Source organism: Sorex fumeus, unplaced genomic scaffold (genome assembly GCF_029834395.1).
Source record: "Sorex fumeus unplaced genomic scaffold, SorFum_2.1 ptg000072l, whole genome shotgun sequence".
In the NCBI taxonomy this organism is placed as follows: Eukaryota; Metazoa; Chordata; class Mammalia; order Eulipotyphla; family Soricidae; genus Sorex; species Sorex fumeus.
Genome location: NW_026606129.1, coordinates 57,534,900 through 57,553,106, shown reverse-complemented (window position 1 = coordinate 57,553,106; position 18,207 = coordinate 57,534,900). Strand labels below are relative to the sequence as shown.

Here is an 18,207-nt window from a genome sequence, read left to right as displayed (position 1 = left end):
CTTAATCCTCATTTCTGAGAGCCACTGCTTAGTGCCTATTGATTTCTATGCACTCATCTCACTTATCTCCTAGCTTCTCTGCAACTTGGAGAGGAAACTGGGACTCGAGCCGCCACCCTGACTGCACAGTTGGCTAGAGACAGACTCTACCCCTGCTGCCAGTGTTGCTGCTGGCAAAGGGCTGGCCACTCAGGTAGGGGCGCACCTGAGAGTATCTGGTGGAAGGCACTAGAGAACTTCTGATAGTACCAGAGAGGAAGTGATGTCAGACAACGTTTGAACATCGGCATGGCTAGTTCTGCTGCGTACTCTTCTCATCCCAGTGTGTGAGGGACTGTCAGTCAGCTTCAGTTTGGAGATTCTGGAAATGGGAAACCAAGTAGCTTGGCCAAGGGGGCACAAACACAGGGATGAAAGTAAGTGAATCTCTGTCTGTCTGTCTGTCTGTCTGTCTGTCTCTCTCTCTCTCTCTCTCTCTCTCTCTTTCTCCTCTCTCCTCTCTCCTCTGTCTCTCTCTCCTTTTGCGGCTATACCTAGTGGTGCTTAGGGCTTACAACTGACTGTGCTCAGGGCTTACTCATGGAGGCCTCAGGGAACCATATCTAGTGCCTGGAGTGAAACCCTAGGCTCCCACATGTAAGGAAAGCATCTTTCCTACCTGGTATCCTATCACTTAATTAAAATACAGTTGCAGGGGCTAGAGTGACAGTAGGGCATTTGCCTTGCATGTGGCGGACCCAGGTTCAATCCCCAGTATCCCGTATGACCATCCCCAATCCCCCGACCCTGCTGGAGGTGGCCCAAAAAACTAATGAAATATTTATCTTGTGTTTTCAATGAACTGAGGAGACTTCTGAACAGTAGGAGACGCCTTGATTTTTACTCTTGTGTTAGAAAGTGGAGTCTGTATAGCTGCTGAGATGTATCAATGTCTCTGGGGTCTCACCATGGATTTCTATTTTACTTTATTTTAGAAAGTCAAACTTTAGAGTAGCTAAGGCTAACCTCCCCTTGTAGAGCATTACACACACACACACACACACACACACACACACACACACACACACACACGCATAGGACTGGAGCAATAGGACAGCAGTAGGGCGTTTGCCTTGCACGTGCGGCCAACATGGCCGACCGGAGTTCGATTCCTCTGCCCCTCTCGGAGAGCTTGGCAAGCTACTGAGAGTATCTCGCCCACACGGCAGAGCTTGGCAAGCTACCCGTGACGTATTCGATATGCCAAACACAGTAGCAAGTCTCACAATGTTACTGGGCCCGCTCGAACAAATCGATGAACAATGGGAGGACAGTGATACAGTGATATATATTACAAATGTGAGCACAGGGGCCACAGTAATAGCAGGGCAGGTAGGGTTTATATATATATATGATATATATGTGTGTGAGATATATATATATATATATATATATATATATATATATATATATATATACCCTTTCCTTTTGCATTATAAGCAGGTAGAGAGAAAAGACAAAAGGCATCATTGCTCTCCTGGGCATGCTGGGGCCTTCGTACATACATTTTCCAGCCTGCAAGCACCCTGCCTGCCCTGTATTTCTGTGGCCCCCGTGCTCACATTTGTAATGTAATTATACGGAGTGCCTAACAGCGCCTAGGGGCTTTCTCTGGCTCTGCTCAGGGGACCAGATGTGGCGGTGGGTATTGAATGAGGGTCAGCTGCCTGCAAAGCAAGTACCTCAATGCCTGTACTATCTTTCCAGCCCCTCGCATTTAATATGTGCCTTAGCCTTCACCTGGCATTTATTTGAGAGCCTGAAGTATGTGCTGGGGATGCGGCAAGAAACCCTGATTCCTGCCCCTTCTTGCTTCCACCTCTTACATCCAGGGCCGGGGGCTAGTCACCCTCCAGAGCCTCACGCGGAGACTCAGACTCTCCGTGTAGGGCTGTGGGGATGATAAAATGAGGTGCGTTGATCTACAAGGTATTAGCAGCTCTGCTTGGAAGGAGCACAGCTCTGCAGAGACTGGGCTGCTTCTGCCCACTCCAGGGGCTGGCCATGGCTGAGGCTTGCTCAGAGGAGACAGTTGTCTGCTCAGTTCTCTGCCACACACCTGTTTGCTGGCCCAGCTGGAGACGGGATGGGGCCTGGGGTGAAAGGGGTTACACTTGCAGCATTAATCAAGACAGTAACTAGGCCTCTTCGTAGTGGTCCTTCAGCCTCTGCGGCAATGTGTACACCCTCTGAGACCCGCCAACATCCCATTCACCAGGCTCCTTTGTGCCTGCTGGCCTTTGAGCCATGATACAGACACTTTTGTTTTTCTTTCTGAATTTACTGCTTCTGTGTGAGAGACTGCACCCCACTCTGGAGAAGAACAAAGCAGGGTTTGTCTCTTTACCCCACTATCAGCGTGAGGTTAGGGGAATTTTCCGATTTTCACAAGTTGGGGTGGGGTGGGGTATAGACTTCACCCTCCAGAAGGAGGTATGCAGGCAGCAGCGTTCCCGGGAGAGGCGAGTGTCAACTGTGAGACACACTGCAGACATTTCCCTCCAGCCCCTGTCTGACCCGGGGACAGAGATCTCACAACCAGGAAAGGCCAGAGCCCGCCAGGCTGCAGCACACACACATACACTTACCTGCTTTTTTTGGTTTTGTTCCCTGGCCACACCCAGCGGTGCTCAGGACTTCCTCCTGGCTCTGCGCCCAGGGGCTGAGGGGACCATATGGGGTGCCAGGAATCAAACCCGGATTGCCTGGTGAAAGGCAAACGCCCACTGTACTATTGCTCATGTCCTGTCTACTTTTGCTTGCTGAGGTTCCCTGGAGCTGAATATCCTGCACACATGCATAATCACACATTATCATTGCTGAAGTTATTATTATGTTTACGATTATGATTAAATTAGGACTCTGATCTCAGGCACTCTGAAGTTAGATCTTATCTGCTACTTAACTTTGGGTGGGGCCAAGGCACTACTGACAGTATTAGGGAGACCAGGCGGTACAAGGGATGGAACCTAGAGCTCCCACAGGTGTAGGTACCCCCGGCCCTTTGAGTTAGCTCTTTGGTCTTATTTGGGTCACCCCTTCCCTTATCTCAGGTGATATTATTGTGTTGACTCTGGGGTCAGCCCCATGCTAGGTTGTGATGCTGTACATTTAGTTATAGAGCTCGCCGTGGCCATACTCCTTTGTGGCACTTGCCAAGGTTCTGAGAATACTTGCTGGGCTGCTATGGTACTCACATGCCTGCCAGGCCCTCACAGCTCGCTGCAGCATCTGCATGTCCTTTTTATTGTGGGGCTCACCAGGGTTACACCCTTTATTCATCGTGCATTTAGCACCTTGCTGCAGTGTCACTGAAAATTGCATGCCGTGCTGGGGATCACAGGGAGCAGAGAGAGAGGGAACTGCCAGGATCATGCTGAGCACATGTATAATTGGAGACCCAACCCTTGACTTCAAGCGTGCAAGGTGACCGTTGAGCCACTGAGCCCTCTCAGCATCCTTGGTCTGCTCCCTTCTGTGGGACTCTGGGCAGGGGACTTGCTTAAGACCTTAGATGCTGCATCTAGAAAGTGAGGATTAGCTCAGTGCCTACTGAGCCCCTTGGAAGACTGTGGGACCTGGTAGAGTTGCGGGGAAAGAGTTGACACAAGGTGAGCACCCTCTGGCAATGGGATGTGACTCCCCCCCACCCCTGGGAAAATTCAGGAAAGTGTTTCTTCATCAAGTGGGATCTCCAGAGAGTGGGCTGAGCACATGCTTTGTATGCAGAAGGCCCAGGTAAGTCCCTGGCACTGCATCATCCCATCCACCATGGGGAGATGGTCCCAAGCACAGAGCTGGGAGTAGTCCCTGAGGGCTGCTGGGTACAGCCCAAAAGCAAATTTGAAGAAAGGGTAACGGTGTCCCCGAGTGTCTGCTTCAGTCCTAATCTGAGGTAGCAGAGAGACTAGGTAACCAAGTGAAATTCGTGTCTCCCAGGAGTCTGTTTTGCAGGGCAGCTGGCAGCGGCCTGCACAGGCGCCCATCAGTTTAGATGTGTTTTTCCTCCTAGAAGCTGCCAGTGCTCCTGAAGGTAAGTCTGAGGATGTTTTTCGGGGGGTTGGAGAGTGGAGGTTTGGGGCCACACCTGGCTGTGCTCAGGGTTCTGCACAGGTTGTGCTCCTGGCTCTGTGCTCAGGGATCACTCCTGGTGGGACCCAGGGGACCATATGGGGTGCCAGAGATCAAACCCAGGTTGGATATGTGCAGGACAAGCACTTTACCTTCTTATCTCTCTCTGACCCTGAGCCCAAAGTTCTTAACTGACCTTCCTGGACTTCTCGCTGTGTCCCTTTCTTTCTTATTCATCATGTCAGAGCTATCCCTGGTGGTGTTCAGGGCAGCCCGGGGCCTCTGCATAGGCCCTTTCTTCTTTTTCAGACACTCTCCCCAGCCTTCTTTTGCCATCCTCCCTGACTTCTAACCCTGTAGGTCCTGATATAAGCCTTTGGAAGCAGTCAGCTAGGCTGGTCAGAGGATGGCACTCTTGCTCACGGGCAGAGGCTTTCCCTCTTGGCTGGATTCAGATTCTTTAACCAGCGTGCAAACCCCAGCAGGGCCACTGAGCTGTCACTGGGCCAACTGCTTTCTCCTTCTTCCTCAGTTTCCTCATCTGTCTGGTGGGGGTAGAGATGTACCTGTCTGTCTTAGGGGCTATGGGGGATAAAGCAGTGGACAGGTATCTGCTCAGGGCAAGTGATCAGAAACATTGACACTTATCTCACCTTCATTCAGGCCAGAAGTCACAGGAACTAACAAATTGACAACGCTTTTCCCCAAGCAGAAGACACAAGTTTAGCATGATCACCACAGTGAGTGAGGGGGCCACTGAGCCCCCCTCCTCCTTCCCCCAAAGGGCTCGTGTGGTCTTAAGATTCTCACTCTCTGGGTTCTGTCCCACCTGGAGAGCGGAGTCCTGGAGGGAGACATGGGTTGGGGTCCTGATGGGGTGGATTAGAGTTCTCTCTAGGGGTAGGTGCCTGCCAGGACTCCACTTCCCCTTGCTGGGGACTGAAGAATTTTGGCAAACCTAGAGCAGGGTCCACACTGCATTGAGAAAAAAAAAGTTGTTTTCTTTGCATTGAGAAAATTTAAAAACATTATCATCTTTACAATACAGCCGATACTAGTGTGGGTTTTTGTTTTTGTCTTTGGGCCACAACCAGTAATACTCAGGGGTTACTTCTGGCTTTACACTCAGGGATCACTCCTGGTGGTGCTCAGGGAACCACACAGGGTGTCAGGGATTGAACCTAGGTCAGCTGCATGCAAGGCAAATACCTTACACACTGTACTGTCACTCTGACCCCAAAACCAATATTATGTTTTTTGTTTTGTTTCTGTTTTGGAGTCATCCCATCGATGTTCAGGCTTTACACCCTGGCTCTACACTCAGGAATTACATTTGGCAGTGGGCTCCATATGTGATGCTGGGGATCAAACCCGGGGCAGATATGCACATAAAGCAAATGCCCTACCTGCAACATTGTCTCTCCAGCTCTCCCCCCCCATATTATTGCTTTAATACTTGCAGTGCTGCTATACCATGTCTACCATGGTCTGGGGATCCCTCCACCTTTATCCCAATGTCCCCCGCCACCCGACCGTCAAGGTATTTCCTACTTCAAAGACCCCTTCTGGCCTCTCAGGTTGTCCTCAGACAGATTCAGAGTGCAGGAAAAAGCCTTCATTGGCTGTTGCAGAGCACTGCTTAGGCCTGAACAGTAAGATGGAAGCCTTGATCCCTACCAGATGTCACTTTCCCCTGGCTGAGGTTGCCTGGCTTAGTGTTGCTTTTTTAATGTACTGTTCCACACCAGGCAAACACAAAGGTTCAAACAAGAGCACTTCTGCTCCTCTTTCCATCACAATGAGCAGAAGATTTGATGGCCCGCTCAATAATTTCGCTTATAGGGTTATGTCATAGGCAGTGTCAGAAATTTGAGTAAAAGTGTCATCCCGGAATACTGAGAAAGGAGGCAGCAATGAAGAACTGAGAGGATGATTATCAAAAGAGAATATGTTTGTACAACAGACCAACACAAGGTCATGTATCGTCTCATTATAGGAGCCAAAGAGATGGTTCAAAGGGCTGGAGGCAGGACCTGCACGTGGGACTCCATAACTTCATCCCAGCACCCCATGAACCCCAGTACCCATAGGATTGACCCTCAAGCACTGCTAGAACTAGTATCCCCTGAACACCTCTGGGTGTGGCTCCTGCCCACAAACAAAACACTGTCATATTGTCAACTCTCATGACAGAGGAAAGGATCACATGGAAAATGATACACATACAGTGCTGGGTATCTGCATGGTGAGCCCGTGGTGTTTGTCTTATTCTTCACAGCTCTCAGTTATTTTGTGTGTGTGTGTGTGTGTGTGTGTGTGTGTGTGTGTGATTTTATTGTACAAAGCTGTTCATAACGATTGGCTACAGGCATTCAATATTCCAACCCCAACCCCACCACCCTTGCACCTTCCCGCCATCATTATTTCCAATTTTCCAAACCATGCCTTGAGCCTGCCCCCATAGCAGACCCTCAGTGATTTATTTTATATCATTTATTATAAATAATTTGCTAACAGAATGACCAAAAACTATTTCCTTAGAAGAAAGTTAGTAAAGATTGTTGTATCTCACCATGGAGCCATTAAGTTGTGTAAGAGATTACTAAGATGTTGTCACAGGTTAAGCCTTCTGCGTTTATTTTTTGTTAAACAAGATTGATTACCTTCTACATTACATCCCATCCAATCTGGTGTGCTACTGCTGGCTTGTCATTGTTGTAGTGTTTGACATGTCATGCGGCCTCATGCACTCCGGAAAGTCCAAAATTTTTAATGGGGTGATAGAGCTGGAGTTAAATTTTTAAGTGGGTGGCAGGTTTGCTGTGTGCGTGTGACTGCTGGCACTTCTGGAAACATAGGAAATGGCGAGAGGTAACACACCCCCTACTTCTTGAAGCCTCTCAGTCTATTCTGCATTGGTTTGGGAGAAGGTCTCCAGTGCACAGGGACACAAGAGTCGAGGTTTATGGGGCTCGGTGTCTGGGAAAGTGATCTTCATGTTCTCACCCTTGGCCCTGCGTTGGTGTCTTCTCACAAGTTTCCCTGACAACCTGCACTCCAAGTCTTCACTGTTGCTTTCCTGCCTACTCTCAGTCACAGCCTCATCACTGCCACAGGCCACGGTGGTCCCCTCTTATAGTTACCTCAGCTCTCTCCACAGAGAATGTAGTGAGGTGACTGCCCCAATCCCATTCTCTCTGTCCTGCACAGTTCGGAAAATTGGATGAGGTTCTGGACCCGGGTCTCATGAATGGACTCTTTCAGGGACAAAAGGTCATCAGTGATTTTTGGCTCCTCCACAGTTTCCAAACTCCACATGTAGAAACATTGTGTTTCCTCCCACCCCTTCCAAGAGGCTCCCTTTGGGTGGATCTCCTCTCCCCTAGTCCTGATTTTTTGATGAGGGAGGGGAAAACCTGCCTGTGTTCAGGGATCACTCCTGGCTCTGTCTCAGGGAACACTCCTGGCAGTGACCCTATTTGGTACCAGGGATCAACTCCTGGTCAGTTGCATGCAGGTCAAGCATCTTACCTGCTGTGCTACTTCTCAGGTTCAACAGACTCTTTTTCTGGAGGGGCTGGGCCACTCCTGGCAATTCTGAGTCGGCGACTTCTGGTTCTGTTCTTGGGCGTCACTGGTGGCGGTGCTCAGGAGACCAGTTAGTACCAAGGATTGAATCAAAGCCTCCTGCACACAGCAGGTTCTCAGCTTGCACAGCTCTCACTCAAGCCCTCTCCAGTGGACTTTGTCTTTGGACCTTACCCTCTAGAGCTCAGGGGTGACTCCTGGAGGTACTTGGGGGACCATGTATTGTACTGGGGATCAAACCCGGGTTGACCATATGCAAGGCAAGCAACTTAACTCCTGTACTATCTCTCTTGTCCCTCCTTCCCAAAAGACTTGTTTATTTATTTTGGGAACACATGCAGCTCTACATTTAGGAATTATTCCTGGCAGTGCTTGGGGACTATATGGGATGCTGGCAATGAAACTGGGTCAACTACATGTAAGCCTGCCTGCTGTACTATCACTCCCCTCCCCAAAAGACTCTGAACTGGAGCCAGGAGATCCCTCACCCTCACTCATACCCACAGGGCCAAGCATGGAGTGGATGTGGGTGAGAGGATATAGGATTTTGTAAAAGAAGTGGATTGATTCTTTTTGGTTGCTTTTGAGCCATACCTGATGTGCTCAGGGATCAGTCCTGGTAGGTTTAGGGGACCATATGGGATGCCAGGCATCAAAACCAGTAGGTCACATGCAAGCCAAATGCCTTACCCACTGTACTATCTGATCCCTAAGTGAATTGATGTTGGTCTATATAGTCTACCTACAGACCTATTCTAATTTCTCGAAACCCGGTGTTGAAATATAAAGGAAACCAAGGAGTTTGCCTTCAATAACAACGGAAGGTGTACAGAACCTGGGCTGCAGGCACGGACACCTCCCACCATCCCTGGTCATTTGCCACCAGCGGGTCCCATCTGTGCTCTTCCCTTGGTGGAAGCCTGGTGTCTCACCATGGCTATAAAGGCTCCTCTGGCCTCATCCCCCCACCCCCACCCCCGCACCTGCCGCTCTCCACAGTGATTCTTGGGCTTCCACACCTCCTCCTCTCCCTCCTGCCCCCAGCCAACACTCACTTCTCACTGAAAGTTTCCCGTGTCTGAATCTGGACCAGCACTCCCTTCTGGTGTGTCTTTTGCCACGTCCCGCGCCTTCACTGCCTCGTGTCTGAATGTTCCCTGATCAGCCATGATCTCCATGAGGTCATGGATCCTGTCTGTAGGGGTGGCAGTCCCTGTAGTTTTCCAGAACCTGACAGTCTATGGAAAGTCATTACAATAAGTGTCAAAGGAATCTAAGGGAGGTGAAACGGCTCCTTTTGAGAAGGCTGATGGGGTCATGTGTTGGCTGGTGGCTCTGAGTGCACACTGAGCTCTCTGGGTTCATGAGGGAGTAGAAGCCCTTTATCCTTCAGTAGTGGACAGGATTATCAACAGAGAGGGAGGATTTTTTCACAAAATGGAGGAAGGACTTAGGATGAAGGAGGACCAGGAGACTGGACATTTGCCTTTGGAAATAGAGTTAAGAGGGGAGGCGGTGTGTCCCTAACAGGAAATGAATATGGGTCATGAGGTACTAAGGCGGGGGTCAAAGCTTCCCCCTAAAACAGCAGTGGAATGATTTGTTGTTGGAATGAAAGTTGGCTTGTTGTTGGCTTCGGGTCACCCGGCTTCTGGCCACAAAGGTGGGCTATGAGCCAGGAAGCAGCCACCCAGTGCTAGGAGACTGAGTGCCTTGGGCAGTGACGTGTCCCGGTGGAGGAAGTCTCCACTGAGCCAGAGCCAGTTCTGAACACTGTGTGCAGGACACGGAGTTGGGGCTGGAAGATGGAGAGCACATTGACTGCTTCCTGGGAACTCCCCCACCACATTTCCTGGGAGAAGGCATGGGAGCACTTCACACTCAGTGTCCACTTGGAGCCAGGCCTGCCTATTACTGAAGACTCAGCTAGGCAAAAGCTTGGACCTTGGCTGGTTGATGTTCTTCTGACCTGGAAACCGCTTTCACGGGTCTAAGCTGCGTAATTTTTTTTTTCACCCGAGAAGCAGCTGTACCGCTCCCAGCCTCACAATAACCTTGGAATATTACATAGGCCAAGCACCTAAAAGGCAGCCTGTCATAGGGAAGCAATCAATGCATTTTCAAGTTTTGTGGGAGTTTTTTTTTTTTTACGGTGGGGGAGTGTTGGGCCATAACCAGGGGTGCTTGGGCGACCATATGTGCTGCTGGCGATCAAACTTAGGCTGTGTACAAGGTGAGTGAGGGCCTTTACCCGGGCACTAACTCTCCAAATTTGCTCTTCAAATTTTGTCTTGGTGGTACCTAGGTATTCTTCATTCCTGACTTCCAAGAGTAGGCGTTACTCTATGGGGTGAATGGACAAACGAGCCAGCCGCAGCAGATTGTTCTATTTAGATTCCCAAGTTATCTCGGCAGGGATGATGCTTTCGCCCACGGGTGGGCGACTCCTGAGTTAGTGCCTGGCTCGGCTTGTGGTTCCTCCCTCCTCCTCCTCACCCCCACAGTCCAGGAAAGTGTGGCCAGGGCTAGCTCCCACACGCCCAAGTCAAGTTCAGAAGCAAGGGGTGGGGGGCGGAGAGTGTGGGAGGAGTCAGGGGAAAGGGAGGGAGGCGGGAGGGGGGTGCGGGGTGCAGTTACAGCCCCTGGTACCCCTGCGCCTCCAGGCTGGGGTAGTGGGCGCGCGCGCGCAGGAGTTGGCTCCTACGACCCTTCTCCACTTCCCCAGCCTGATAAATTCTTCCTGCCGAAGTGAGGTGTAGGTTGTGGCAGTGGGGGGCAGTTCCCTGGGGCCCAGTCCCTCTTCTTCTCGGCACCCCCTTTCCTAGCCCTTCCAGGGCCAGCAGGGTGCCCGCGGGGGTCCCGGGCCCGCCTCCCGCCCACGTGGCCCACTGGGTCTCCCCGCCCCCGGCCCCGCCCAGCAAGGGGGGAGCCACCCCCGTTGCCCGCAGCCCAGCGGCACCGTGGGGTGCGCTCTCCAGTCTCTCGGCAACAAGGTGAGTGCGGTCCCCCGAGCAGCCCCTGCCCTGGACCCTCCCTCCCTCGGGAAGCTGCACCCGGGCAGCGGGACCCTCCGGGGCTGAACCCTTCACGGTCCTAACGTCCCCTCCTCCCGGTCGGGTGCCCGCAGCGGGCTCTGCGCGCTTGGCTCTTGGACCCGAGCCTCTCTGAGCTGTCGGGGGCACAGTGCCACCCCCCTAGACCTGGTCCCCGATCCCCTGGTAGATCTTGGGAGAAAGTTCCTGGAGCCACTTCCGGGGAGGGAGGCGCCACCTGTCTTGGTGATTCGGGCGTCTGCGGGTCTGGGTCTGTGTCGCAGCAGTGGCAGCAGCGGCAGCAGCGGCTTGGCATCTGGGGCGGCTGTGGTGGACCAGGGTCCCGGCTGAGATGGGGGGCCGTGGCCTTGGGTAGGTCCCTGAGCCGCTGCATCTTTCCAACCGCACCGCCGCCCACGCTGCACCGGGGACGCAAGGGAGGCAGGCGCCTGCCCAGGGGTCCAGGAGAACCTCTGTGCCCCGTGGCTGCGTGTTTTAGACCTGGGGGCTGTCTCTGCCCGGTGGAAATAGTTTGCTCTGAGCTTTGGTGCGGATGAGGCACTTATCTGTGCCCTCATCTCCTGCTTGAACGTGGTTGAGACTGAGACACAGGTTCCTTGAGGACTCTTGCTCCACGGAACGCCGGAACCTGCGTGCGCCCCAGCACCAGGTGAGGATGTGAAAACCCAGAAGGTAGTTGTCCCCGTGTGCACTGGCAGAAACGTCTCCTCAAGCCTCTCCTCTGCCTCCGCCTTCGACTTAGCCCCGCTTTCTTCTCTGGGGTGTTGGAAGAGGAGAAATTTGGTATGTGGATTGGTCTTCACAGAGTATCTGGACAAGTTGTTTCACCTATGTGTGCCTCAGTTTCCTCAGGTGTCAAGTGGGGGCACAGGCAGTCACACCTTCGAGGGCTGCAGGGTGGAGGGGAGGGGTGCGTGTTGAAACAGTGGTGGGTGGTGTCAGATAAGTCTAGAGTGTGCACTGACTTCATGGTCTCAAAGGCTGTTACCACCGCAGAGGACTGGCCGGCTGGGTCCTACTCCCTTGCCTTCTCCTGAAAAGGACCCTTGTCATTTCTCCAGTAGCCATGCAGTCCCCTTCAACTCCCGAAACACTGGCTTGGCAGTTGTACTTCCTGTGGCTAACTAGCTTTGTGCAAAATGTGACTCAGAATATGAGATTAGAGATGACCTTTGTCAAGGACACTCCTGGGAAATGGGGCCTGGGATCTTCTTTGGAAGCTCTGGGGTGTGACTGGATGCTTCTCCCTGCCATGCAGTGGATAAAGTTTCACTCAAATGACTGTGGGCCCCCTGACAGGCTGACATCCTCTCCTCTCTGTCAGACTGAGTCTATTGGAGAGTCCCAACTGTCCCCCGCTGTCATCCTCTCCCAGCAGATTGTTCCTTTCACCAGCGATCTCTCCCAGGGCTGCCTCCCCAACACACCCCCTTATAGCCTCCAGACTAATTAGTGTCTCTTTGGGTGGGCACCACACAGACGTTCTGAGGTTCTAGAAACTTTCTGAAATGCACACAGGTGCATCATTTTTTCCAGAAGATTCTCTTTCCGTCACCATGCTGTGAAAGGGCTGCACTTCACCAAGTGGACTCGGTCCTGCTAATGAGGATATGGTGGCTTCTTGTCCCACCCCACACAGAACACAGGCACAATTTGAGGGGGTGTGGCACCAGTGTTGCCTCTGTTCTCTCAGGGCCAGTGAGGGTGCAGAGGTGTTCTATTGTGCCCTTGTTCTGAGCACACTTCCAGTGGGAATGGCTCTCTCTGGCTTGGGAGCATCTGATAAAGAGGTCAGTTGGCAAAAGGAGATGCTGGTGGTTGTGGCAGTTGCGGAGAAGGGACAGCAGGCCCTTCCCTCTGCCGGACACTCCTCCACAGCCGCTTCTGGTGTGTGACGCTGTCTTGTCCTTTGGGTCAGATGCCACCCTGGTAGAGAGTATCAGTTTTTGTACATTGCCCATTATGGTTTGGTTTTGTTTTTGAACTGGAACTGGTGGTATTCACCAAACTGGCTCCTCCCAGATTGGTGCCTGGGGGTCTCTCCTGGCAGTGCCAGAGGGACATGCAGTGTTGGGGATCAAATCTAGGCTTAGTCCATTGAACTAGCTCTCTGGCCTTCCCATTGTGTTTTATTTAAGGTGTTACCTGAACTGGTCTTACACATATATTTATGGTTTATTGTCTTGTACCTACCCAGGGGAATAGAGATTCCAAGAGGGTGATGTATTATTCTGTTCACTGCTGAACTCTGGCCCCTGCACTTAGTAGATGCTCCAAAAATGTCCCTGGATGACAGGATAAGAGTTTTCTGAGTTGAGAGAGGGAGCTAAGGTTGAAAGCTTTTAAGAGTAGTCAAATACCACAGAACTGACTGTCAGGAGTTCTGAGTTAAAAGTAACCTTTAAAAGTATACATAGCTCAACCGGCAGTTTAAATCACTTCTATCACATCTCTCCCTAGTTGTTGCTTAACCCAAGCACAAATCCTCCAGTGATAGGGAACTCACTACCTCTTGCGACAGCCATTCCATTTGAAGGAGGGATGTGGGGTGCAGAGAATTAAGTACAGGGTCTGTCCCACCTCGAATGAGATGAGCCGTGCCCCCCAATCTGCTGCTCGTCCAGTCCTCTTCCCAGGTTTATCATCAGGACCCCCGAGACTGAGGTTATCAGAGGAGGCCTCAGGCAGAAAGCCTCCAGAGAAAACAGCTCTGGCTTTGCCAGGTCAAGGCCACGGTCTGCCTTGTTCAAGTCCCTGTCACTACACTGGCCTCTTTCTTTTACCCTTTTGTTCTTACCCTCCATGCTTCTGTGTCATTTTATAATCAATCTCTTAATTGTGAACCTAACTATCTTTTAAATAGTTAATCTTGAGGCCCATTAGTGTAATGATTTGTACAAATATTGTCTGATTCATATAATTCATATGGCAGGTTGAAACTTGAATGAGTATGAAGTGCTTTTTTTTTTTTTAAATGATTCTAATGTATCGAGTCAGTTCAAGTTCCTGCGTGGGAGATTACTAGTGGAGTGGGGGGTGTGGGAGGGAGGGAGGTTTAGAGATAAGCTTTGCTTCCCTTTGGATTTTTGTGAGTCTACTTCCACTCTCCGTTTGTTGTTGTTGAGCTGACTAAGGAACACACACACACACACACACACACACACACACACACACACATACACACACACACACACACACACACACTTGATTGCAGTTTTTGTGTAGGTAGTTGCTGGGGGTCACACCTTTAAGTGTGGTCCTTATGTATGTTCTGGTTGCAGTGATTGACAGGGGTCACCCGTCTGGCTGCTGTGCCCATGCATCTGTAGTTGTATGTGCTATGGGTTGTTCACTTTAATTGTGGTGCTTGAAAAACCCTCATTGTGGAACACTACTGACACCAGACTGGGACTCCCAAGCAGCAGAACTCAGGACTGCACTGTGCTCATGTGGGTGACAATGTGGATGGAAATTGGGGTCTACATGTGCAGGACTGGTGCTCTGGCCACTGAGCCTTCCCCATGGTCCCCTTTACTGATCACTGTATTTTTCCTTGCTGGAGAACTTACCCAGAACCTCACACACGTGAGCCCTGTGCTCTGCCATTGAACTGCATCTCTGGCCTTTGCTTCCTTCTTTAGCTAAATGGTTCATTGAGTTGTTAAAATGGATAAGGCTACTTTCCCAAATGAAGAAAGGCTGTGGGACAAGTGCCCAGGAACATATGAGTGGATAAAGATATGGTGGTGTATGTACCCCCTACTACTAGCTGTGAAAAAAAATCCTGCATTTTGCTGCGTCTTGGTTAGAAGTAGAGATTGTCAGGCTGAGTGAAATGAGTCAGAGAGAGATGGACAAATAAGAATGATCTCTTGGGGCTGGGGTACAGCGGGTAGGGCGTCTGCCTTGTACGCGGCCGACCCAGGTTCGATTCCCAGCATCCCATACGGTCCCCTGAGCACCGCCAGGAGTAATTCCTGAGTGCAGAGCCAGGAGTAATCCCTGTGCATTTCCAGGTATGACCCAAAAAGAGGAAAAAAAAAAAGAATGATCTCTTGCATATATGGAATATAAAGAAATATAAAGAAACATAGAACGGGGGAAAGAACAGCCGGTGGTACCAGACCCTGAGAATTGAGGTCTACTAAGAGCTGGGTCTGCACAGGAGATGGGGGTCGGGTGGGAGAGGGACCTAGTGACATTGGCGGAGCTACACAGGCACTCTGGTGGTGGGTGTGCAGCTGGAACATTGATTGCCTGAAACACTACTATTTTTTGATAGTTAACAGATTTTATTCAGAGGTCATATTTAAAAGGAAGACTTACTTTCCCCATATTCACCCATTGATAATTTCTTTTTTAAAAAAACAAAGTTTTAATTCTTTGAATTGAATCACTGTGAGATAGACTCTTACAAAGCTGTTCATGATTAGGGTTCAGTCATACGGTGTTCCAACAACCATCCCTGCACCACTGTACATTTCCCAGCATCAGCGTCCCTGTTTCCCTCCGTTAACACCCCTCCCCCCAGCCTGCCTTTACTTTTCTTCTCTCTCTGTCTCTCTCTTTTTTCTTTCTCTCTCCCTCTTTCGCTCTGTCTCTCTCCCGCTCTCCTTTTTGGCATTATGGTTTGCAATACCCATACTGAAAGGTCACCAGAAATATTCCTTTACCTACTTTTAACACTCAGTTCTTGTCCAGCGGAAACACTATTAACTGTATTGAAAATAATGGTGCCTAAATAAAAAAATGAAAATTTAAAAATATGAAAAAGCAAATGGTACGGGGTCGGGGGGGGGGGGGTGGCAAGGTGTTGGTGGTGGTCAAAATGGTAGAATGAGACTCTAGCTAATTGGCATATCTGTGTATGTGCCAGAGCCATGTAGCTCCTTTCATTTGCTTCATCTCTTCAAACATTCAAACATTGTCTGCGAGGCAGGGTGCTGGCACTGGTCATGCAGAACTCAAGAAAACCAACACCTCCTTTTGTGTGCTGGTGCTGGGGATGCTCCCTAGGGCTCAGGAGACCCAGGGCCACTCCCCAGGATTCTTGGCCAATTGGGCTGACAGAGTGATGCAAGGGCTGGAGGATGCAGTACTACTGGGTCCCTGTGGGGCCAGGGGCAAAGAATCCATCCTGTCAGCGAGGTAGACAACAGATGGAGAATCTGGAGCAGCTGGTCTGGGTCAGCAGATCCAGGGAGACTGAGAGGGGAGCAACACCAGTTTGGGTCAGGAAAGTTCTCCACGGAAGTAGCCTTTGAGTGGAAACCCTCATGCGAAAGGCGCAACTCGTAAATCTGGGTGGGGGCGGGGGGGATCATCTCATGGCAATAGAACTTGACTTTGGAGGTCAGACTCCTGGTGCGGCTAATCTGCTATGGAGCCCTAGACCTGACAAGTCTCAGGAGAGACAAGTGAGGCCTTTGGGGCAGGACCCCTCCCCAAACTCCCCCAAGTAGATGCTAGGGCTGGAGAAGGATCTCGGCACCCTTTTATGCTCAGAGATGACCAGAGGCTCATTCCTTCCCTCCAAGAGGGTGGAACCTAAGGAATGAGGTTTCCCGAAAATGCCACCTGGTCACTTAGCCTGGGGCACTGCTGGATTTATGACCCGCACCCATCAGGCCACAAGTTAAGACTTGCCTTACCCCATCCGCCCTGACCATAGACTCCTTTTGTCATTGGTGATATTCATCCCTTGGAGGGAACCACTTAACAGAAGAAAGTAGTAACTTCATAGGGTGTTTTTACTTTTTTTTTTGGAGCCATACCCAGAGCTGTTCTGGAGCTACTCCTGGATCCGTGCTTGGGGTTGCTCTGGCTGGTACTGAGGGGACCTTTTGGTGCTGGGGTTTGAGCCTGGGCCTCCTGCATATATGCTCAGGAAACTGAACATCTCCCCAGCCCCTTTTGATGGGGGAAAATATGTAGGATTTCCCATATATAAGGCCTTGGCTTTCACCCCTTACAAAAGTAGCATATAATTGTAACTATATATATATATATATAATATAATAACACTGTAGCACTGTAGCAGTATCCTCCCATTGTTCATAGATTTGCTTGAGTGGGCACCAGTAATGTCTCTATTGTGAGACTTGTTGTTACTGTTTTTGTCATATCGAATATGCCACAGGGAGCTTGCCAGGTTCTCTTGTGCGGGTGGGATACTCTTGGTAGCTTGCCAGGCTCTCTGAGAGGGATAGAGGAATCAAACCTGGGTCGGCCGTGTGCAAGGCAAACGCCTACTCGCTGGACTATCACTCCAGCCTATATAATATAATATAATATATTAATAATATATAATACTATACTATAAAGGTAAAGGCCCTCCCGTTGATCGTCGATTTGCTCGAGCGGGCCCAGTAACGTCTCCATTGGAGACTTTGTTGTTACTGTGTCTGGCATATCGAATACTCTCGGTAGCTTGCCGGGCTCTCCGAGAGGGGCGGAGGAATCGAACTCGGGTCGGCCATGTTGGCCGCTTGTAAGGCGAACGCCCTATTTATAATATATTTTAATGTTTTGATTGGTTGATGAATCAATGAATGATATTTAACATGGCATGAAGGAGGTGAGTCAGGATGGCTTCCTGGAAAAGGGGACATCGGAGAAGTTCCAGGGAAGGTTGGTTCTAAGTCTGCCCTACACAGAGTGACAAAGGAAGGGAGGGAGAGCAGCTTACATAAAGGGTCAGAGAAAGAGTTACAGCTCTGAACCTGAGAGATAGAATAGTGAGGAGCTTGTTTTGTATACAGTGACTCGGGTTCAATACCTGGCACCATAAATGGTCCCCAGGAATAAACCCTGAGCACAGCTGGGTGTGGCCCAATGCCCCCCCCCATCATTACCCTAACTCTCAGATGGTACAAGATTCTCATTATTATTATTATTGTCTCATTATTATCTCATTGTTATGAAATGTGTGCGTGTGTGTGTGTGTGTGTGTGTGTGTGTGTGAGAGAGAGAGAGAGAGAGAGAGAGAGAGAGAATTGAGCACACTGTAGGAAGGGAGCTGACATAGATATCTTCAACAGATGGCAGTTGCTGTGGCTGCATTGTGGTCCCCAGCTCTGTACCACCTTCTTCATGTAATTTCCCCGGCTAGCTCATGCCACGGGCCCTCTCGGTATCCCACCTTCCAGATTAGGACAGTGAGGTGTGGGCCACTGTATGTCATTGTGGGGCTCTGATGTCATATTAGAACTGGGCTGAGGATGGTTCCCCCAGTAGATTTATTCAGTGTTGTTAAGAAAGATTGGTGTTTGGCGAGGAGAGAGAGAGATCTCAGGGGGCTGGAGCATAACAGGCTTTGTATGCGTGAGTGCCCAGATCCATCCCAGCACCACCTGATTTCAGAGCACTGCCAGGAGCAGCTACCAAATACTGAACTGGGAGGGAGGAAAATGGAGAAGGAGAGAGAGAGAAGGTGGTGGGGAAGGGAGAGGCAAAG

At 50.5% G+C, this 18,207-nt stretch overlaps 1 protein-coding gene across 1 annotated transcript in view; it reads left to right on the top strand.

The window, feature by feature from the left end:
• The first annotated feature begins 10,655 nt into the window (after positions 1-10,655).
• ARHGEF3 (Rho guanine nucleotide exchange factor 3) overlaps positions 10,656-18,207 on the top strand; it is a 345,442-nt gene continuing 337,890 nt past the window's right edge. Inside the window, exon 1 of the mRNA XM_056129189.1 lies at positions 10,656-10,691. The gene's annotated coding sequence lies outside the window, so the exon portion shown is untranslated. The remainder of the gene's footprint in view (positions 10,692-18,207) is intronic.